At 37.8% G+C, this 25,299-nt stretch overlaps 1 pseudogene; it reads right to left on the bottom strand.

The window, feature by feature from the left end:
* Positions 1 to 3,235: 3,235 nt before the first annotated feature.
* LOC102257219 lies at positions 3,236 to 3,663 on the bottom strand (annotated as a pseudogene).
* Positions 3,664 to 25,299: the final 21,636 nt, after the last annotated feature.

Raw genomic sequence — 25,299 nt, 5'->3', positions numbered from 1 at the left:
GCTTATCCCTTGGGGGATGTCAGATGTCCGCCTGCTGGCTTAAGCCTGGAGGGATCAGGCCTAAGCCAGCAGTCAGACATCCCTCTCGCAGTCCGGGGCTCTTGCAGTCCAGGACCCCTTGCTCCTTACCGCCTGCCTGCAGAAGCTGTGAGCCCGGCTTCTGGCTGAGCGGCGCTCCCCCTGTGGGAGCTCACTGACCACCAGGAGGCAGCTCCTGCATTGAGCATCTGCCCCCTAGTGGTCAGTGTGCATCATAGTGACCAGTCATTCTGTTTTTTGGTTGATGTGCATATATATTACACTTTTATTATATAGGATAGCATGCTGGAATGAAGGGTATGAACTATATATCAATGGACAATTGTGTTAAGTTCAGCATAGAGCAATAATTACAGCAGTCACACACTGAAATCACTACAAAGGCCATATAAGAAAGGTAACCAAAAAAAGGGGAGGGGGGAGGGAAATCACTAGTAATAAACTCCTATGCATGTTGTGTGAATGATGGAAGCTATATTTGATTAAATTTGTTAGGCCTGATTCCTAGGGGGCAATCTCCTCCAGATATTACCTGCTATTTGTCTCCCATATTTGTCCCCTTCCTCTTGCCTCTAAACTTTGTTTTTCCCTCAGGCTGGACTTGGCATTCTCTTCAGACTCCTAGTCTCCAGTCAGTAGAGTCTTTCCTTGTCTGAGCCTCTGGCTTCAGGTTGAAACTTTGTGAAAATGAATTATCAAAGGTACTTGAAGTCAGCTGAAACTCTGAACAAAAGCCAACAGAAATCAACAGTTCCTGGAGAAGGCCCCAGTTTGGAATGACTGCAGATCATGGTGTGTGGGGGTGGGTGAAAAAGCATAAATACATGATGAAAATAAGATTTCACAATCTGAAACCACATTATCTATCAGGCACGTACTCTATGAGAGTAGGGGTGGACAGTTGCCAACATGTCAGAGATTTAGATCACATAAAAGCAATAGGGGAAAAGCCACAAAAATAAATGAAACTTCTGGTATCATAGGTCCGCCCCACATCACTTAATATATGGCATTTAACTTACCATGTTTGAAAACATGCTTAAATACTACAAGAAGTAGCCAACAGAAAATATCTAAAGTAGTAATTATAGGTATCAGCAAACACATGATTAAATCAGCTTTTTCCTGTAGATTATAATTTATATTCATACTTACTCCTCATTTTAAGCTTATTCTTTCCTATTTAAGAATTTGGGCAGAGTCTTCAAAGCCCATTAATAGGAACCTTGGTAAGATTATTAATGCATTTTTAAGATTAAGCTGCTGTTACCATTATTGACTCCTGGATTCCTTGTTCGCTAACGGATATTTTCTTTTTATTCCCTTGAAATTTCCTCTTTTTTTTTCATATTCTTAAAACATCCCCATTAACAAATTGCCAAACCAGATTGGCAATTAAATTGCATCATTGAGTTTAAATTTTAAATTAAAGACCCTCATTTCTTTTTGCAACATGTCCCCCTAAAATTGCTGGTACAAATCTTGCTCTGGGCCAGAGATTCTATTTTCCTGTGGAATTTACTCCAAGAACCATGATCAAAATGCTACAGAACCACCACCTTACTCAATGTGACATTTTATTATATTTCATGGCTGTGGCACCTTCCTCTTTCTTATAACAATTTACTAGAGGCCCAGTGCACAAATTCTTGCACCAGTGGAGTCCCTCAGCCTGGCCTGCAGGATCGGGCCAAAACTGGCTCTCTGACATCTCCCAAAGGGTCCCAGATTGCAAGAGGGTGCAGGCCAGTCTGAGGGACCCCACCGGTGCATGATCAGGGCTGGGGAGAGATGCGGGAGGTTGGCCAACTGGGGAGGGACCACAGGAGGACTCCAGGGTGTGTCTGGTCCACCTTGCTCAGTCCCAATCGACTGGACCTAAGCAGCAAGCTAACCTATGGGTTGGAGCGACTTCCCCTGGTGATCAGTGCACATCATAGTGAGTGGTTGAGCAGCCTTAGAATATCATTAACATATTACACTTTGATTGGTTGAACAGCCGACTGGTCTACTGGACACTTAGCATATTAGGCTTTTATTATATAGGATTATGAAATTAGTTTTACATTTATACATTGTAATTTTATTTATTCATTTATTTATTTATTTATTTATTTATTTAATTGAATTTTTTGGAGTAACATAGGTTCACAAAATTGTTCATAAAGCCCAGAACCATAGGTTACAAATGCAATGTTTTGAAAATAAAATGATATATTTTAACGCAACCTATTTTGTATAGTAAAAACTATTCTACTTTTTTTACCATTAAAAGTTGCCTTGTTTATGAAAATTTTTTCTCCATATTAAGTAAAAAGCACTGTCAACTAGTATATCAGTACTTCTAATTTTGAGTATTACCTAGCATTGAATTTTTGCAACTACTTATAAATTCAAAATTGTTCATCAAATCCTTGTTCTAAAATCTACACTTTGGAATTTTTTTTATTATGGTTACAGCATAAAATGATGGAAATAATATTATAAAACATAGTATAAAGTAAAGCTACATAAATATGAAAATAGTCTCTTTTCTTGACATCAAATGTAGATTTCTGCCTTCCTTAAATTTTAGCAAAAATCAAAGAGAACATCTAGGTAACTGGAACATACTGGAAGACTCTGAAAAAAATTAATTGGAACTAAAGCTTATCACTGACAACAATAATAGGCAATTTATTCAAAATATTCATTAACTAGAAAAAATTACTTTTATTCTTTTATTTTTTTCTCTCTCCTCTATTCTTTCTCTTTTTTTAACAGCAGATAATGTGGTCTTTTCCCCCTAAGTTCTATTACATCAAAAAAAAAATACAGTGTTAACATTTCACTTCAAGAAATATAATACTTTGCCTGGTGTGGCTCAGTGTTTGAGGGTTGACCCATGAACCAGGAGGTCACCGGTTCAATTCCCAGTCAGGGCACATGCCTAGGTTGCAGGCTTGATCCCCAGCAAGGGGAGTGCAGGAGAAAGCTGATAGATGATGTTTCTCTCTCATTGATGTTTCCATATCTCTCTCCCTCTCCCTTCCTAACATATTAAAAAACATTTTAAAAAGAAATATAATACTTTAATACAATGAAAATAAATCTGTGTTCCTTAACAAACTATATTCAGGCTCAAGTTTTAGTCTTCTTAACAAGTGATGGCAAAAATCCAAACTGTAGAACAATATTTAGAAACTGTGAGTTCAATTTAGATATCATCAATGCCTTCATCATCATTCCCAATATCATCAAACTGGATTTCATCATCATCTCCAAGATCAAATGTATCCATTTCATTGATTTTAGCATGTTCTAGAAGCTCATCTTAGGCCTTCAGACGTCTAGCTTTATGGGCATTCTACTTTAAAATCGCACCAGCTTTGTTCTCCTGATAGTCTCGCAGACCAACCAATATAATAATGTCTGAGATGTTTATCCAAACCTTTTTTCTCAATTTTCCTCTGATACGACATAACTTCTTCACGCCATCAAAGCACATTGCTTCTAGTCATCTGTTTCCCAACATTTTGCATACCATTGTCCATCTTCTTTAAAGACCCATTCTCTTTTTTCAGATTCATTCTCATTGCTACCCCTACACCTGTTTTTACCTCCTTTATCTTTATTCTTGGGCATGGTGCCAGCCGCCTCCTGGTGTTGCCAACTCTTATCAGGTGGTGCCTGGGCGACTCCTCCAAGGGGCCCAGGAGAAGTTACAGTCACTGATCTCCTGCACAGGGACACTATTGCAACTGAGTTCTGGGGTGATCCGTAGGGGACCATGCTCCTAAATAAGCAAAATCTAGGACATGTAATATCTGAACTCATTGGTGTTTACCCATAAATCCAAAATAACTTTTGACTTAATGGGGAAAGAAGTCATTTTGAAACCAGTTCAATATTATGGATTTTACTAATCTCCATAATCCCCATTAGCTCCTGTTTAAGAGTTTATTTCCTCCATACTGTCCTATTGTTGATAAGGACTAAGAATATTTTATATCTGTAGTGTAAACAGTAAATTCTTATCCTTCCTAGTCGTTAAATCTCAGGCTAAAGCACGAGGGCATGAAATACTAATTATCACTCCCAACTCAACTTTTCAAGTCAAAGGTTATTTGGATGTAAAGCTTAAAATACACAGATGATGCGTAGTTCACGATTTTAAATAGCATTAATAAAAATGTTTAATTCAGCCCTTGCCAAGACAGAAGTAAATGAGAACATTTACATCATAAAACTAATGCAATTAAAACAATTTTTAAAAATGCATTTGTTAGAACGGCAAATAGGATTTAGATATACTTTAAGCTTAAGGAGTTCTCCAGATGTTCAAACCTTGTTATAACTCATATAAGTCATAACATTCCAGTGCAATGCAGCTCGGCAAATTATTTCCCCAAATAAGGTGGGCTTCGTTGAATTTATTTGAGAGGCACTGTGCTTTGTAAGCTTGGAAGATGCTTTCATCAGAACTTGAATTTCTGGAAAAGAACTGCTCTTGCTGGTATGTTGAGTAGGCGTCCGAACATTCATTCTGGGTAAACTTCTTCACAATATAATCTGTCAGAAAATAGCCAAACAGATATGATATCCCTCCTCTCATGTAATTAGTATTTTTGGAGCCTCCTAAGAGAACCCTTGCATGGATCAGCACTTAGGAAAACATAAAGGATAAAACCCTTACAGGTAATCGCTGCCCAAAAGTACTTGGTTAAGCAAATCTTTTGTATTTATCAGCTCATTCTTAACTGGATCTCAATTCTTTTCAAATGAACTAGCTCCCTACTTTGATATCATGCAGATCACAGCGTGGTTGTGAACCTATGCAGCCAAATTAAGCTGTACAAACATCAGTTCATAATATGGTGCTATCAGAAAGACCTTAAATTACACTGCAGTGTGAACTGAAGCCTAGAAGATAACTACACTTGTGAATTATGCTTCAAATTTGGACTAATCTGTAAAAAAAAAGGGGGGGGGGACAAACTGTTAGAGCAAATTTTAATTCAAAAACAAAGGAAAATTATAAAAGATATCTTCTTAATTTATAAATATTTTTATCAGTCCTATAATGGAGAATCTGTAATTTAGTTATTGAGTAAGAAAAATAAGCCAGGCTACAGGCAGTTTTACCTTACTGGGATTCATATTAGCTTTCTTGCTTGAGTATTTTGCTTCTGTCTCTGCCAGAGCCACTCAGAAGTATTACCATCCAGTCATCTGAGTAACTCATTTTTATCACTCAGCTTGAAAGCAAGATCTCTATTTATTTCTCTTTGCTAGATATTGTTGGGATCTAGCAAGATGTCTAGTACATAATAGATACTCAGTGAATATTTGTTGTAAAGAATTTAACATCAGTGAATGGATATAAATGACTATTTGATGTATACAGTTAATGGAGACTTATACTAGGAAAAGAATATTCCCAATGCCATGACTTCTGAGTTGGTTTGTGAGCTCTCGATGCTCGAGTAAGCTATTTGTGTAGGAACTCAATCTAAGTATGGAGAAGATCAGTCTGAAACAGGGGCTGTGATTCAACTATGAAGAAATAAGTTATTCATAAAACTGAGAAAAACAACAAGCTGTATGCAGCACATTAGTACTTCTAAACAATTTATGTCAAACTGTAATAGGTTTTTACCATCCAAACATTGCCAGCTGGCCTAACATTTCAGCCTCTGCTTTAAAGTCTTCTTTTTGTAACTGTGCCCTTAGGAACTGACTGGTATTATTATTTAAGTAGACACAGGTTTTTTATATTTAAATAGTATAACACAGTTAATATAGAAATTTTAAAATATATAGGAATCTTTGAAAAAATTCTAAATCATCTTTATTCTTCTACTAGAGGCCCGGTGCATGAAAAATCATGCACTGGAGGGGGGGGTCCCTCAGCCTGGCCTGCCCCCTCTCACAGTCCGGGAGCCTCAGGGGCGGCACCCCACCCGGTGATCAGGGGACGGCGACGCCCCCATCACACCTCTGCTGCTGCCCCTGCTGGCAGCGAAAGCCTTGGCTGGCCCTGGTTACCTAAGCCTCGGGTGGCCCTGGGTGGCTGGGCAGCCACCATCTGAGGCTTGCCTGCGCCTTGGGCCAGCCTTGGGCAGCTGGGGGATGGGGGGATTGTGGGACTCCGGAGGCAGGTGCAGGGAGTGGCCGGGCCTGCCTGGGAGTGGGCCTGGCCTTGCTGCGTGCCTGCTGCCCTGGTGGAGCTAAGGGGACTGGGAGTCACCATCTTGTGGCTGTGGGTGCTGCCATCTTTGAGGTTGGGGCAGTCTGTTAGCATATTCCCTCCTTATTGGTTGTGGGTGCCACCATCTTTGTGACAGCATGAGGGTCAATTAGCATATTCACTCTTTATTAGATAGGATACTCAAGAAACATCATTTTAGTTATCAACTCCTAATTTAAAAAGAAAAATACATAGAAACTACAATCCTCAAGGAGAAGATTGACTCAAGCCAGAACCCCTACAGTGAAACTTTCTTTCATGGGTCTCTCTAGGACCACACTCCTATGCATTGACAGCTGAAAACACATAGAAGAAAAAATGCAAAGACACATATCATATATGAAAAGTACTTCTGACAGAGGAGAGTAGAATCCTCATTTTATTGCATGTATTTTGTACTGCTTGAATTATTTCATCAATGTGTTTGTGTGTTCTTATGAGAAAACACTTAAAAATAGTTAAACAATAATTTAAAATGAGGGTAATAGTGCTCTGGCCCCTGGGCTCAGCGGTTAGAGCATTGGTCCATGAACTAAGGATCTCAGGTTTGATTCTCTGTCAAGGGTGCATACCTCGGTTGCAGGTTCAATCGCCAGCCCGGGTCAGGGCGCATGCAGGAGGCAACCAATCAGTGTACCTCTCTCACATCAATGTTTCTTTTTTTCTCTCTCTCTTTTCCTACCTCCCTTACACTTTCTCTAAAAAAAAAGAAAATCAATGGAAAAAGATATTGTCGGGTGATTAACAGCAACAGCAAAAAATAAAATAAAATGAGGGTTATAGCATCTAAGAAGATATTATATAATCTATTATAATTTTTTTTTGATTTGACTACTAGAATATTCAAAACCTATTTTATATGCAATTGTAGTAGCTAACCTACGCTGAAACCTCATAGTTTTGTTGTGTGTGTGTTTAAATATAATTCTCTCTTTTCATTTCCTAATGTCCCTTTAAATTAATTTTTGGCATTTCTTATATTTTTTATTGTAATTTGCTTTAATAATTTTTGTTGTCAAATTTTTGTTTGCTTTCAGAAACAGATGGACTATAAATTTATTAAAATTAAAAATACAAAATCGGAAAAAAAATCCAGTTTACTATAGCTATCAAAAATCAAACCAAGCTAATCCATATGATATTTAAGACTTTATGAAGACAGTTGCACAGACTACTATGGCCAATTTTCCCAGAGGATTCCAACCCCCAAATTAAAATTTATTTCACCAATATCAATAAGCTACATTCACAGGCACTTGGCCCACCTGCTCTTTCAGAATTTCCTTCTGCAAAATGCCCCCTCACCTGCGCCCTCCATCCAGAAGTCCATAGGGAATGTCTCACATGAACAGCAACCAGCAAACATATGACAGTTTCCTGCCCTGCTCTGCCTCCCTCTGCAGATATTCTTCCCTTTACCCAAATGACTAAATTAAAGCCCTTCAACACCCTGTCGTCCCCCCCTCCCCCTGCCCCTGTACCTACAGTATTGTTCCTCCAGGAGCTGCTTCTTAGATGCTGCTCTGCATTGCCACTTCCATTTCCACCAGGTGCTCTTTTGCACTTCTGTCAATCTCCACCATTCCTTGTAGACACTCCAGCTTCCTTTGAAATACCACTTCCCCGAGAAATACCTTTCTCTCTCCCCCATGCCAGGCACAGCTACCTCCTCCCCTGGGCAAGGCCGCCACGTCCTGTGTCCATTAGTTCAAGTCTTGATTACCTACTGAGTTGTTTGTGTGCAGTGTTGTGCTGTGTTTTGTGGTGAAGACCAGAGGACCCCTTTCTCACTTAGGATTGTAATCTGCTAGAGGAGTAGCAAAGAAATACACTTGTGACCTAATGACTTGAACAGCTTATAGGAGCACAGTATTTTATCTTTTAATAACACAGTTTCTTATGTAGGAAATTTAAATATGAATAAAGAATGGAGAGAGGTGTATGGTATGTGGTTGCAATGGGAGATACTGTGCTCTATCCAGACCTCTCAGTCTTGCCTGTTCCCCACTTATGTCCAAGGATTGACTGTTGATTTCACTTGTGTGTGACACACTCCTCTCTAAGAATCAATTCTCTTCTAATAGGTGCCTCATTGTCTTATGCAAATAGACATCAAGGGACTGCCCCATCTGTTTCCAGATACTGCCAGACATGTCAGAATTCCAAAGGTGTACTTGGCTTAGGCTCAAACTGAAAACTCCACTAGAGATATAAATAAATGAGTTGAATAAATAAGGATCAATAATAACATCTCCTTGAGTGGGAAATTCAATATTATGTACAAGATTTTTTTTTCTAAATTAAATAATGCCTTAAACCTACCTGTCAAGTATCACAGCTTGACGGATTCAAAATAGTCATAGTACTTTTAACATTTAAGTTAATGTGACTCTAATTCCTGTTCTGTTCATTGTGAAAATTCAGGTAGAGGCCAACTTTTGCAGCTTGAGCCTAAGCCTAGTACACCCTTGGAATCTGACAAGAAAGGTTTGGTCCATAATTAACCCAGATCAATGGAGGAGACCCAATGCACAAAATTCGGGCACAAGTAGGCCTTCGCAGCTCTGGCTGCCTCGGCCCTCACAGCCCCGGCTTCGTCCAGAAGGTCGTCAGGTAGGGCTTCCGGGCAGTCGTTGCGCTGTTCGGCTGTTCAATCAATTTGCATATTATGCTTTTATTATTATAGATAGCTCTCATATACTTTAACTCATAAACTTATTTATTATTAAACAAATGAATATTATATCATAGTCTTATATTTATTGGTCAAGTGATTATTGATCACTCAGATCTCTGTGATTATCAATAAAGGTACATAATTTAATTTAATTCTTCCATTAAGGTGACACATTTAGTTTACACACATGGCATTGACTATATTTATTGTATTTTAAACACATGACCCTTCAGGAAAGAATGTCCTGGAATTATTTACTTATTATATAATTGATATATAACACTGTATTAGTTTTATGTGTACAACATAATAATGTCATATATGTACCCTGAACATTATTTCTTTAACTTGCTTCCTTCTTGTTTTCTATGGTACTTATTTGATCAGTTCAAAGGTGGCCATCAACAAATGCAGAATAAAAATCCAACCCATCTTGAAAGGAGAGTGAGTTGGATAGATAACATTCTGACTCTGGAAAGGATTTTTAACAATCATCATATTCAAAAGTCAAAGAAGAAATCACATTTCAGGGAAGTGAAACTTGCTTTAGCCTAATTAGAAGCCTCAGGGTAAACCTTTATTTATGTGTTTTTGTAATACTCTAAAATGAATAGAATTCAGCCCTACTGGAGTGGCTCAGTGGTTGAGAGATGACCTATGAACCAGGAGATAACAGTTCGATTCCAGGTCAGGGCACATGCCTGAGTTGCAGGCTCAATCCCCAGGAGAAGATGTACAGGAGGCAGCCAATCAATGATTCTCTCTCATCATTGATGTTTCTCTCTCTCTCTCTTCCTATCCCTTCCTTTCTAATATCAATAAAAATAAAATAAAATGAATAGAATTCAAAACCATTACTAAGCTAATTAAAGTCTTTTAAAATACCAAGGAGGGATATAATGGTCTTATAACTTTTATATAAGAGTGCTTGCTCTTTTATAATAATTCTTTGGAAAAATATGCTAAATTTTTCATGGTAGGAAAATGCATTAAAAAGAGAAATATTAGCTGCTCAGTTTTATATTTGAAAATGAAGGAGTCTAATTGACTGCAGAATAAAAGATAGCATGCATAACCTTTTTAAAAAATATCAAAAACACTGTACTTGATCTTAGCCTGACATTTTTCCTTTTGATTAGTCATGGATTTATATAGCACTTTCCTCCAAAAGAACCAAAGAATTTGCCTTAAAAATATGTTAATCCCCCATTATCTTTATAGAGATGAAAGTGGAAGGTACTTGCCTTTTTGCTAATGATAGAGTGGCTGTCTACAAAAAGTAACAAGTTCACCTGTGACACTCCTCAGCTATCTAAATTCTCTCTCCTTTCCACACCCACTCATGACAAGTGATGGTCCACCCAACCCACTTTTCTGTCTTTTAGCAGGCCCTAGTAAAACATCAAGTCCAGTTACAAATGGCCACTGGCAGGAAGGCACTTTGGCCTGCAGCTGACAGCCCATGGAATTTTTTTTAAAGCTCCTTTTACAGTGTTGTTATATTTAGTAGAGGCCTGGTACATGAAAATCATGCACTGGGGTGGGGATGTCCCTCAGCCCGGGCTGCTCCCTCTTGCAGTCCGGGAGCCCTCAGGGGATGTCCAACTGATTGGCTTAGCAGTTGGACATCCAGTTGGCTTAGCAGTTGGACATCCTTAGCACTGCCACGGAGGTGGGAGAGGCTTCTGCCATCGCCGCTGCCCTCGCCGTGAGCCCGGCTTCTGGCTGAGCGGCGCTCCCCCTGTGGGAATGCAGACGTTCCTGCATTGAGCGTCTGCCCCTGGTGGTCAGTGCGCATCATAGCAACCAGTCGTTCTGCTGTTCGGTTGATTTGCATATTAGCCTTTCATTATATGGGATTGTTTAAGGAACACTAAGGCACAAATATTGGGAAAATAAAATCTTTCCTCATAAAAGCTTGAACAGTGGATGCACTTACTGGTCCACCGTCTTTAGGAAATGTATTAACTGAAGAAAGTCACCTCACCCAAAATCACATGACCTCCCTCACCTGGATACTCTTCAACCAATTACTGGGTGATAGAGAGATAAAAAGTATGGTCCCTTTCTCTACTTAGAGCAAGTTGAAAGAGAGATCTCAATACAGAGGCAGAGTAGCCTAGAACAGACTGTCAAACTACAGCAGGAAGGCTGGGAAGGGTTGGGGGAGGGAGGGGGAGGGTAAGAGATCAACTGAAGGACTTGTATGCATGCATATAAGCATAACCAATGGACATAAGACACTGGGGGGTAGGGGAGGTTGGGGGATTGTCAAGGGGAGGAAAAAGGAGATATATGTAATACTCTTTGTAATACTTTAAGCAATACAAAAATAAAAAAAAATGTTTTCTACAAAAAAAAAAAAGAGAGAGAGAGAGAGCGAGATCTCAGCTTCAGCACTCCTCAAAGGATGGCTGAGGCATTCACTGAGATCAGATCATAGCCTTACGTCTCTCTTGGGCCTGTCATCCTTCACTCCAATCCATCCACACGGATAGATCCCAAGAACATTCCTAACAAATTTCTTGCACACTCATCTCCATCTGAAGATCTATTTCTGACACACCCAGCCTACAGCAGATCATAATAAATAAAGGATAGCCACTATTTCCACTAAAATATTCTGCTAAAGCCCCTGGTCAATACAAAAAGACAAGAAAAAGAAGTGATATTGAAAAATAAAGTCTAGAAAAGGTTTTGAAATTAAGAAATATAACATTTTACTTAATAAACTTTATTGTAAAACCTCAGAGGGAGGGCAGGGGATGATGTGGGAGAGTAAGAGATCAACCAAAGGACTTGTATGCATGCATATAAGCATAACTAATGGACACAGACAGTAGCGGGGTGAAGGTATGTGCTGGGGGATGGGAGCTGCCAGGGAGAGGTCAATGGGGGAAAAAGGAGACATATTTAATACTTTCAACAATAAAGAATTTAAATTTTAAAAAATAATAAAATAAATAAATAAATAAACTTTTATTAAGTTTTTCTTTATACCAGGCCTCGAGCTAATAAGCATTATTGGTGACACTGCATTACGAAATAGTGTACTTTCTCTGAAGAATCTATCAATTAGGTTGCGATAAACAAAAATGTTCAGAATAACCAGTATGAGTGAGAAGAGGATTGCTTCCATCTGAATAAGGAAATATTTCTTTAAAATATTTTATTTAGCCCAGCTGGCATGGTTCAGTGGTTGAGCGTTGACCTATGAACCAGGAGGTCATGGTTTGATTCCCATTCAGGGCACATGCCGGGTTTGTAGACTTGATCCCCAGAATGGGGCTTGCAGGAGGCAGCCACCAATGATTCTCTCTCATCATTGATATTTCTCTCTCCTTCTCCCTTCCTCTATGAAATCAATAAAAGTATATTTTTAAAAATATTTTATTTTATATATCCATATAAATTATCCACAAAGTTGAAATGCCACTATCTTGTTTTATCATTTTTAAATCATCCTAATGTAAATATGACTAGTTTTTGAAATTGCTATAGCCAGAGTAAGCATGTTATTGTGGGTTTTGCTTTTTGTATATTTCATTTATGAATGATTTTCCACATATCAGAATATTCCACATTTTGTGAATCTTTAATGACAGTGTAGTAACTGCTATTATTTATGGACTACTTAGTTTACTGTATATAGCCAATTCACAATTCTTCATATCTGATTTATTTCTAGGTTTTCACTACTGAATTATTCCACCTTCAAAAGTGTTTGTATGTATATGTATGTTTATTCACTTTGGGTTGTTTTCTCAGAGCGTATTTTTTAAAATAACCATTTATTTTTAAATAGATTTAGATTAAGAGAAAAATGGTGAGGCTAGCATAAAACAACATGATTTATCTCATGTATACACACCTACTCACAGGCAGGTCACTCTGGAGGGAGAGTACACTCTCAGTATGGTTGGCTCTTTGTTCTGGATCTGTTGCCTTCAGAGATCCATGAAATGCCTTGAATACTGAATGACCATCTTAAGCTTTGATACATTGCTACACTTGGGGCTTCAGTCTTCAAGCTCATCCAAATGAGTCTTTCCTGCATTTGTCTTAAATGACCATATTTGTTTAAATAACTAAATTTGATGGGAAAATGAATACAAAAAAATGAACCAGTACTTGCATTTACTGCAAGTCTACTAAATGTTACACATTGTATTAAGCACACTGTCTGTTATGTCATTTAATCCCAATAAAATACCCAAAATAAAGGTATTGTAACACCACTCTATAAAAAGAGAGCTTACTCTAGCCGATTTGGCTCAGTGAATAGAGCATCAAGGTTTCAGGTTCAATTCCACTCAAGGGCACATGCCCAGGTTGCAGGATTAATCTCCAGTAGGGGGCACGCAGGAGGCAGCTGATCAATGATTCTCTCTCATCATTGATGTTTCTATCTCTCTTTCCCTCTCCCTTCCTCTCTGAAAAAGAAAGAGAGCTTAAAGTATCTGGCTTGTAAATAAAGAAGTCAGGAAATACCTTGAATTCGTTTAGCTCCAAAGCCCACAAGAGGCCATCCTAGCCTAACTACAGTTTGAAACTAGGTCATAGTTGATAATTTCATAATTTGTTAAGTATATGCACCACCTTGAACACAATGACCTACAGAGATGAAACAGATTGAAAATATTTGACCCTGCTATGATTCAAATTTATTGAAAACCCACATTTATTTGTGCCTAAATCCTCTCATAAATTAAAGGCACACACACATTTTTTAGCCATATGATAGCTAATTTCTACACTTCACATGTTTTGTTATTTTCAACAAAGGCTTATCTGGTCATAAATACTTTATGAAATTTTCATGTGTTGTAGCAGAGTTTAATTTTCATACAGATTAGAATTTAACTGGAACAAAGCATTGGGATAACTAAGGATCAATGTTAGCAAGGAAGACAATTTTTTGTGCCTTTTCCATCTTTGAGTCTATCCATAGTTTTCCTAAGTTTCATGTGTGGAAAACATGCATATATTCTCCTGGAGACTTTTTTTTAACACTGCCATTTTACTTCTTAGCATTTATTTTAGTGAAGGCATATCTTGGTCACTAAACACTGTAATTCAAGAACTTCTAACAAATCTTTGGTATGATAACAGGAAGAAAGCATATGTTCCACAGTTGGTTATGAAGCCCTAGATATGTCTGTTTAGAAGACTGATTAAGAGTAGGCATAGTCTTGTTCCTCTTTTGATATAGAATAGTATTTAAAAAATGAACCAAATGCAAAACCTAGAATTTATCTGATGGAGAGTGTATACAGAATTCTCTTGACACACATGTAATGCTTATAAAGCTTCAACCCCTACATTCAGTCCAGGAGCAGTGTCCCTCTTATAGACTCTGAGCCCAGAAAGGAACATAATGTTCATTCATGTCTCTGTCTACTTCTAAGGAGATGCAGAAAGTAGGACCATGTTTTTAACATATGACATCCCAAATTCTCAGGTATCTCCTCTTCTATTAACCAGACTTTTCTCTCATGTGGTGTGTTCCTATGCCCTGGTCCTCCTTCCAACCTCTACAACAAAATGCACAGTTTCCTAAAATATACTTGAGTCACTTGCTGACCTTCTAGTACTCAGCACCTACAGAGAGAAGTTCCTTTGGTTCTGAATGCCTTTTTCTTTGAACTCCATCCATTCAAGAACTTTGTTCTTTCTTCATAGGATGGGGTAGGAGAAATGACTAAGTAGGCAAAATGTCTCTGTCCCATTCCTCAGAACAAAGCTGGTAGATTTTTGTTGTGTGGAGTAATGCTGGTGTGCAATAGAGGAAATTATATATTTGGTCTTGGTTCAGGAAGGAAATTCTTTCAATTCCTTGTCCTTCTCCTCTTCCCAGCCAGGATCTGGTCAAAGACAACAGAAGTCTCTTTCCTTTTGACAGTCAAATGTTATAATGCCACCTTCAAGGGTTGCTTTGGAGTCTAAAATTCAGCTCGATTTTTCACCTATTCATGGGCATTCATTCCCAAGGTGCTTCTAAATGGCACATTTCACATTGTGGTAATGAGGGTCCAAAGATAGTCCCAACAATCCCTCTCCTTTTGTATGATTATCACTTCTCTCCCCTTGAATCAGGACTGGCCTTGTGACTGGCATTGATGAATAAATAGCAGAAGTTCTGGGATTTTTGAGCTTATATCTTAAGAGTACTTGTAATCTCTACTTCTTGACTCTTGGAATGCTTCTTCTTGAGACCTAGTTGCCATGCTAAAAGGAAGCCCAAGCACCCACGTGGAGAGTTCGTCATGTAGGAGAGCCAAGGCTCTGACAGCTACAGATCAGAAGCTGTAGCCAACACCAACTGTCATTTTCCAGCCACCCAAGCACAGAATTTCTCAGAATCCTGAAGAATAGGAAATGGTTGGGGTTTTTAGCTGCAACATTTGTTTATGGAATAACTAACAGCTGAAACATGCTTTACAACTTATTAATCACAATCTGTAATAAAACTGTGCTGTAATTGTAGTCTAAAACATTCTAACTGAAAAGAATTGGAAATATAGAAGTTTAGACCAATGAAAAAGCCTAAAATATCATCCAGTGATTTGGAAGAGTTTTTATGCATATATGCCCACAAATGAATGAGAATACATTGTTACCAAAATAGGATCATGCTTTGTAGCCTGATTTTACTAGTATAATTTAAAAACATATTTCCATGTCAATAATTATAAATCTTTATTATCATCTGTATATACTTCAAAGTGTTCCATTGTGTGAATGAACCATATTTAATCTATTTCTGGCTCCGTGGGCTCTTTGCAAATTGTCATTGTTGTAAACACAGTAACAACATAATAAATAAGTTATATAATCCTGAACATCTATCTTCCTTTTCCCTTGAAAATTGATGATTAAAAAGATCACAAATATCTTTAAGCTTTTGGATACAAATTTCAAATTGTCCTCCATGGAAGCTTGTAACAGTTTATATCCTCAACAGGAGTATAGGGAGGTCCTATTTTCTTACTTTACATATTTCTGTGATATAAATTAATGTGTAAATCCATGATTATCCATGCTTTTTATCTAAAATGAGAGTAAAGCATCACCCTTCTTTTAATCTCCCATTCAAGCTGACATCTAGGATGTATAAATTGCTTGGATTTGCTCAAATATGGGTGGATTGTCTTAAATATATGCCATTCAAATTACTTATTAAGATGTACACAATCCCTCGGGCTCCATTGTTTGCATAATCTCTTTGAATCTTCTTGTCAGTATCCAGGCAGTATTCAAAAGAGCACGCAGTTCTGAGGTTACCCTTGCCAGATGTCTTAGAAGTGCCTGTCTCAGCCATAGCATACCTTTCTCCTTTGATCTGCACAATTCCTAAACCAGTTTTGTCATGAAATGTGTCCTCATGTGGTGTGGATACCTGAACACTGTCATGGGAATGTTTGAAGACAAAATTAAAGGGAATTAATGCTTTGCTAATATGAATTTTATCCAGAAGCTGGGCTTTGAAATATCTGTAATATCAGTTGATATTCTGATAATTAAGTATATCTGTGTTTCCTTATTTTTACCATCTCTTATCTCGGAATTTTCGACAGATCTCTCCTTGCCAGAAAATGAGACTATCCCATGTTTATTTCAGTGACGTTTACTTAAAAAAATTTTTTTTTTCTTTTCAACTCTGGGATTTCCCCATTTGGAATTTCTGGTGGATTTCTATCATCTGGATGACAGTTGAGACCTTCCCATGACACTGGGAAAACAAAACAGAAATTGAAAATAAACTTTGCCAAAAAGGTCAACACACAATAATAAAGAAACTAGGATAAGCAAGTTGAAAAAGGGAAAAGTATAAAATACCCCAAATTTTATGTTTTTGGGTTTTTTTTTTTTTTTTGCATTTTCCTTCTTAACAAAATAAGACAGATTACTAAACTGAGACCACATAGAACAATCATAATATGGTGACCTTTTATAACTGAAGAAGTGAAACATTGATAGCACAGGAGACTCTGGTCACAAGAAGAGAAGAATAAGGAACTAGAATTGCCCTTTTTGGTCTCTATTATTCCTCCTACCGTCTGAGAGAACATGGTCAAAGCAAGGTGGAAAAACTCAAACACTCAGCCACCGTCTGAAATTTTTCTCTTAGAAAGTCAAGATGAATTACAGCTAATTTTATCTGTCCTAAAACCATTCCACAAAAGAACCATACAGATCTCTAGGCAATTTCATGCTCAATGTAGAGGTGGGGGAGCTAAAACACTATTAATAAACACAATCAATCAGAGGCAGAATTGGTCACAGAACCCTGCTTTTACTTTCTCCTCCACAGATCTCTGATAATTTGGAGTCTGGAGTTTCTCTTCTTTTCTGAGAAAAACAAGGAAGAAAGGTGACCTGTAGAATATTTGCACCAACCTGAGTCTTCAATTTAAATAAAACCAGCACGCTGGCCGGTTAGCTCAGTTGGTTAAAGCGTGGTGCTAATGAATAAAACCATCATCTCAGAGATCGTGATTCAATATACTTTTGTAATTGGAAATACCCCCTATTTTTATCTTTTGTTTGTGTGAATCTTTTTCTTTTCCCCACTCCATTTTTTTCAAGTAATTGAAGAACTTACCTTAGGTGTGAGAGCAAACACATATTAATTGAGTTTTTCTATAAAATATAATTTTAAAATATTTATTGAAGTCATTATTCATAGTCCCAAGAGCCAACCTAATCTGCCTATGTCTAGTTCTCTGAACCTATGGCCTCCTTCCTACTCCTGCTCTTCTACTCATATCATCTTTGATCCTTCAACACTCCAAGCTCATTCCTACTTTAGGCTTTTAAGCGTCCTGTGTGTCTGCCTGGAGCACCCCGTCCCCAGAGGTTCACATGGCTGTCTCCTACTTGCCATTTAGATTTGAGCACAAATGTTCTTTTTCAGGAAAAAGAACATTTGTGCTCAAATGTTTCCTTCATCTCTGGTCAAATTACAATTTTCAAAAAGTTAAAATGAGGACTCTCATACTAATGCTGAATGAATATTAAATTTTTTAGCTCATTAATAAGAGAATAATAAAGATGGTAAAGGTTTGTCTAAGAAGAATTTGAGAATAGATGCTTATACAGGGTGGGGCAAAAGTAGGTGTACAGGTGGGAGTACACAAAACACATAGTTTATTCTTGCCTTACTATTTATTAATTATTGTGTTCTTTTCCATATGGACAAATGTAGACCTACATTTGCCCCACCCTGTCTATCATGTTACCTAAGAGCAGAGTATTTGTCTTTCTGATCCTGTACCCCAGCCCTCAAAACAATGCTCAATAAATATTTGTTGGATGACAGGGTGTCCAACAATATTTTAGTGAAAGTGACCAATGCATGAAAATCAGAAACAGAGGAAACAGTATCTGGTGGAAAAGTGAATGCAGTCACAAATGAAGAAAACAGAAAATAGAAGGCAATCGAGTTGTGCTGAATAATAAACAGACGAAGTGTTTCAGAAGGACTGTCAAGATGGTAATTTCCACAGGAAAATGCTATAACTTCTCAATATTGAAAATATGGCAAATACAACAGAAATATGTATGGCTAAATTTTATACTAAAGAAGGCCTGTGATGATAGAACCCATATTAAATGGCATTTAGGGAGAAGTATAAAGGTGTTGTTTTTTTAAGTATGTAACATCTCTTCTTCAATTTATTGACACCTCCATAGCATGGAAAAATAGCTTGTCTTCTCAGAACTCACAGAACTTTTTTTTTTTTAATTAAAGTGTTTTGGGTTTCATATAGGTTTCAGGTTTCAGGTGTGGTTTTCTACGTTACAAGATCTGCACCATGTGTCCACCACCCAAAGTCAAATCTGCTGTCACCATATATGAGTCCCCTTCTCCTCCCACCCGCTTCCCTCTGGCAAACACCACACTTCTGTTTGTGTTCATGAGTTTCAGTTTTATATCCCACATATGAGGGAAATCATATGGTTCTTAGCTTTTTCTGACTGACTTATTTCACTTAGCATAATGTTTTCAAGGTCCATTCATGTTGTTGCAAATGGCAGTATTTATCCTTTCTTATGGCTGAGTAGTATTCCATTGTGTATATGTACCACACCTTCTTTATCCAGCCCTCTCTCCCAGGATGCTTTCTTTTTTTCCCCCCAGGTCTTGGCCAGGGTGAATAATGCTGTAAAGTATATTTTAACATTTGTGTTACAGGATTTGTATTATGGAGTGATTAAGAAGCAATTGTAGGTGAAAATCTAAATGGAAACATGAAATTTACTTAAAACAAAAAGACCATTAGTCTTGCCCTGTTTATTTTGTTCTCTGCATTTGGTTCTTATCATTCCAGAAATTAATTCATTTTAAGATGGGGGGAAAGGCGGGATTTTGTATGATGTATAATTCTTGAAGAAAATTTCCAGCCTTCTTCCTGAAACAGAAATAAACAAAAACTAAGGAAATGTTAGATTGATTGCCTTGTTTGAAATTGAATGGATAACTAAAAAGTAAAAGCATGATCCCATTTAAAATTTTTCACAATTTAACATTGTATGTGTGCCTGTGTATAGAAAGAAGCAGAAAGTTGTTGGTATTATTTATTATTTCATTCCTGCTTCGTTTTATAATCTTTAAAAATGGTTAAACTGTTAACTTGTCTGGAATTGTGTGGTTGACACTGGGTTTGTAGGCAGGAGAATAACAAACACAATTTAAAACTGTTGCCATTAGCGAAGAATTGGCATTTACTTCCATGTAATCATCATACTTTTTTTTTTCTAATTAAGGGGGAAGTTTGTCAATATTAAGCTTTTCAGCTGGACTTTCATTTCCAAAATAAAAGGAAAACATCGAAATTCCCAAGCCCGCTAGTAATTATTTGTTTCATGTTGCTTATTCATTGACATGACAGTTTTGTGAGTAATGGTTAGTTTATTCATGAGGAGCTGAAAAGCTTTTTATAGAATCTCACAAACAATCTTTAACAAGTTGAACAAAAAAGCGAGTTGTCAATAAATTGCACCAGAATGATTTTTATATCAAATTTGACGATATATGAAAGTAAGCATTATTTTTAAGGGATATTCACATAAGAAGTAAAATTACCAAGAAAACCAGGCATAGAAGCATGGAACGGACTGTCAAATCTCAGAGGGAAGGCGGGGGTGAGTGAGTGGGAAGAGATCAACCAAAGAACTTGTATGCATATATGCATAACCCATGGACACAGACAGGGTGGTGAAGGCCTGGGTTGTTGGGCGGGGCGGGCTAGAAGGGGTCAATGGGAAAAAATGGGGACATATATAATACTCTCAACAATAAAGACTTTAAAAGAAAAATAAAACAGGGAATTGTTATCACAAAATTCAAGATAACTACAACCTTATTAGGGAAGAGGGACTATGTAATCATGGAAAGCAAACAGGGAGCTTCGAATATATTGAAAATGTTTTAGTTCTTCGGGTGCTTGGTGGGAGCACGGACGTTATGTTTATTATGCTTTAGATTTTACACATTTTATATAATGATAAAATAACTCATAATTTTCAGAAATGCCTTATACTTCTGTTTCTAGTGTTTTCTTTTTGCTGTTATGGTACACGAACAATCCTAAAAGTACTCATCTGTAGAGATAAAAAATGCCACATGGAATATTTTCACAATTGATAGACTAGTATCTTAAAAAGTGTAAGCTATCCCTTGTTGCCCGGAGCGAAATAGAAGCAGCAAACCCCAGCAGGTCTGAGAAACTGAGAGTGCAGCATAACTCGAGGGCATCTACGGGATCACGCAGGTAGCCCAGAGCCTCAGGCACCTGTGCAGAGCAGGATGAAAGATGTGAACCCAGCCCACCTGAGGCTGCAGCTTTGGTAGGACTATGCATATTAAAACAAGATGATCTATAAGAAAACCTTTTCAGCAATGGTAGGCTAAAAAGAAAACTGTCTAATCTGTTTTAGATAACAGAAAAAAAAATAATATATGGGATTCAGCAAGGGCAAAGCAGCCTGGAATCACTCATCTGTGTGGTCCCAAAATACTCCAAGAAGAATCTTCTTTGAGAAAAGTGCCCCCAGCACCCTCAAAAGAAATATGAGATATATGTGTAATATAGATGTCTTATATGACCACATTGACCATACCTCCATGCATTTAGACCTTACAAAATTCACTAAGACTTAAGAATCCAGCTGCTTAAGACTTGAGCATTCTCTTCAATTCTGAATGGGCTAAGACTCTGCTATTGTGTTCCAGCTGTGAGAATTGCCATCAGAATTATAGACATACTAGAGGCCCGTTGCACAAAGAGATTCGTGCAATAGGCCTTCCTTCCCCTGGCTGCCAGCACCGGTTTTCCTCCGGCCCCCGGGACCCAGGCCTTTGGTCCGGCTGCAGCGGAGAAGCCAAGCCTCTTCAGTCTTCAGTCGCCTTTAGTCTTCAGTCTTCGCTCCGTGCCTGCATATGCAAATTAACCGCCATCTTTGTTGGGTTAATTTGCATACTCATCCTGATTGGCTGGTGGGCCTAGCGGAGTGACACAATTTGCATGTTTCTCTTTTATTAGTATAGACTAAAGGCCCATTGCAGGAGGATTCCTGCAAGAATAGGGCTTCCCTTCCATCTCTGCGGCTCCTCCCCCGCCCGTCTCTGCAGCTCCTACCCCACCCTTCTCTGCTGCTTCTCTCCCGCCCATCTCTGCTGCTTCTCTCCTGCCCATCTCGGCTACCTAGGCTCCATTGCTTGGCTTCCTTCTATGGTGTCTTCAGGCTTCGCTCCCAGCCGGAATATGCAAATTAGGCTCCATCTTTGTTGGTGGTTAATTTGCATATTGCGCTGATTAGCCAATGGGAGGTGTAGCGAAGGTACGGTCAATTACCGTGTTTGTCTATTATTAGATAGGATACCTATTCATGGCTGAGCAAATCATTTATACAGATTCTATTTCATGGTCATCAGTCTCCACTATTTGAATAATTTTAAATGTTTTTCTCTACTTTAATTACAAGTCTATCTTAAGGACACACATGCTCTTTCCCAAATAAGTGGGACCCTGACAATCTCATTCTGAAGATATGCTAATGAACCCTGAAATATAAGAATTCAGTTTACTTGGATTTGTTCATAATAACCATGATCTAGACCAGTGATGGTGAACCTTTTGAGCTCGACGTCCTGGCATTTTGAAAAACCCTAACTTAACTCTGGTGCCATGTCACATATAGAAATTTTTTGATATTTGCAACCATAGTAAAACAAAGACTTATATTTTTGATATTTATTTTATACATTTCAATGCCATTTAACAAAGAAAAATCAACCAAAAAAATGAGCTCGCGTGTCACCTCTGACACGCGTGTCATAGATTTGCCATCACTGATCTAGACTATCATTTCACTGTTTCTTAAAATTAATGGACAGAGAATTCATAAATGAAAGAACCTGTAGCTAATGTGAGTTCCAAAACCAAAGATTTTGAACCATAGAATATTCAAAAGCAAAATGATGCAGAACTCAATGAATTCAAAGGATGTGGTACCTTTGGAGTTTAGTTGGCAACTGAGTAGGGATGGTGAATAGGCAAATATTTGTATACAAATTTAGAACTGAAGTCAAGATTATTTCAATAATTGCAAAATAAATACATGATCAATGATCAAAGAAACCTATGCATTTTATTTCTAAGATTCTATCTCCTATAGAAAGTCACTTACTACATAAAAATGTATATGCAGTGATCCTTGTGACTGTATTATTATTATTATTTTTGCAAAAGCAAAGGGCATAAAAAAGAGTGAAAAACTTGAAAGAAACCTAGACTTCTATTAGTAAGAGAATGATTACCATGATTAAACTTCTGTTAGGGAGAGAATGATTATAGCTGTAGAATACTTCACAGCTCTTATGGAATAGGAAGTAGAGCTGTGTGTCTGACCAAGGAGAACATATTATGAACAGAAAAAAAAAACACAACATTTTGCATAACAGCATGTATAAATGTGTTCCTTTAAAAATAAAAATAATATAGTATTATCTTAATAAAAATAAGAAAACTATATGTTAATACAATCTCATTAAAATATGTGGTCAGGAAAACTTAAAGGATACATGTCACTATTAAGAGTGGTTACCTTGGAGGCTTAACATGAAAGCAATGGGAAAAAGGGTAGTAACTTTTACTTTTCACTGCATATGCTTCCATTTTATTTTATTTAGAAAAGTATACAGTACTATTGCACGATTGAATGCAGTGTCTAGGGTTTTACTTTTTATTTGGTGTGACCTTGTACCTCATTATTTACACATGTAATTATAGACATGTTGATACATAACAACCTACAAATCTCAGTGCTATTAAATGGTTGTGTTACAATAGTTATAATACAGATTAAAACACCTTAGCACATACAGTGTGATATTGCGTATAGTTTAGGCAATAATTGTAAAGCTGCAGATTGTTCAAGAAAAGTCATCAATGTCTGGTCCTCCATCCTGCTAATCAGGAAGACTGTTCTTCAAAGGTGCCTACTATGAGAAATGTTTCTGTTACTGTATCTTCATCAATAATTTCCTACAAATCAGGGCTTTATCTATTATTTTATTGTCTTAAAAAGGAGATAGAGCTTGGCTGGCATGGCTCAGTGGTTGAGAATCTACCTATGAACCAGGTCACGGTTTGATTCCCAGTCAGGGCACATGCCTGGGTTGTAGGCTCAGTCCCCGATGTGGGGTGTGCAGGAGGCTGCCGATCAATGATTCTCTCATCATTGATGTTTCTATTTCTCTCTCCCTCTCCCTTCCTCACTGAAATAAAAAAATATTTTTTAAAAAAAGAGATAGAGAAAATTATAATGTTGCATATTAAATTTAAATGCTTGTTAAATTCTATAGCCATTCCATTATAAATAGTACAAAAAACTGGAAACTGTTCTTCCAGTATTGAAAAATTATGTGATTCAGTAAAGTTTGTATGTCGTTGAATGTCAAAAGAAATTCCAACATAAGATGCCAGTGTTTTATTTCTGTCTTACACATTAACAAAAGCAAAATTATGATCTAATATTTTTATAGGAACTCTTCATTCAATAGCAGCGGTAGGTAGCCTACAGATACCAGAGTTTGGCCAAAATCAATAAGGCATCCCCTGAGAATCAATTGACTATGTAGAGTCTTCAATAATGAATATTATATATTTTACTAGAGGCCCAATGCATGACATTCGTGCACTAGAGGGGGTGGGGATCCCTCAGACTGGCCTGCGCCCTCTTGCAGTCTGGGACCCCTTGGGGAATGTCTGACTGTGGGGAGTGGGCATAAGCTGGCAGTCAGACATCCCCCGAGGGGTCCTTAGCACTGCCATGGAGGCGGGAGAGGCTCTTGCCACTGCCACTGCGCTCGCCAGCCATGAGTCCGGCTTCTGGCTGAGTGGCACTCCCCCTGTGGGAGCGCACTGAACACCAGGGGACAGCTCCTGGAATGAGCATTTGCCCCCTGTTGGTCAGTGCACGTCATAGTGACTGGTCGGTCCTTCTGCCGTTCAGTCAATTTGCATATTAGCCTTTTATTATATAGGATTATTATTTGTAAATAGTTTGCTTTATTTCTTTTATAACACACATTTTTCAGAGCCGGTTGTTTAACATTTATCAGCATACTGCTTCATTATGGGAGCATAACTAATGCTCACCCAGCTCAAGACTTCATTAACAGACACTGTTGATGTCTCTGCTCAAAAGAACTCAGGCATTGTGTAGGACCAGGTTGGCAGAGGTCAACTCAAAACAGGGAGATGATGGCACAAGGCCACATTTTAAGCCCAGCATCAACTTTTCTATGTTTGGCTACATGCTTTTATGGACTAGCTGTTTAAAATAAAATTCTTTCACAAAGTGTATGAACAGACCTCCTCGGACAGTAGCTAATTAAGATTTCATACACACCTACGCAAAGCTGTTTGGAAAATAAGCCTGAGGAAAAATGGATTGGGTTACTTAAATAAACACAAATAATTACTTCATGTTCAAAGAAGTTAACTGTTATTTAATTGACTTAGTTTTAAAGTTCATAATAAATTATCTAACACAAACACGCTTCCATACCAAAAGCACTATGGCCCTAAGGGTGTCAGGGGAGAAGAAGGGAGTTTGGGTAAAGAATAGTGGGATTTGGCAGCACAGAAAGGAAAATTTTGCAGGCTAGAGATGTACTCTATCACAGTGAGCCATTTTGGTTTTAAATTTAGGAGATAGATAAAGCACAATAGATTTGTTGAATTATCTTTCATTATCTTGCTTGGTTGCAATGTGGACTGGTCTTTAGCAATACCCTTTTTGTCTACTTCAGATGCAGTATTCTTAGGAAGACACATGAAAA

The sequence above is a fragment of the Myotis brandtii genome, unplaced genomic scaffold, assembly GCF_000412655.1.
Source record: "Myotis brandtii unplaced genomic scaffold, ASM41265v1 scaffold436, whole genome shotgun sequence".
Classification (NCBI taxonomy): domain Eukaryota; kingdom Metazoa; phylum Chordata; class Mammalia; order Chiroptera; family Vespertilionidae; genus Myotis; species Myotis brandtii.
The sequence above is the reverse complement of the archived record's forward strand: the minus strand, read 5'-3'. Positions and strand labels throughout refer to the sequence as shown.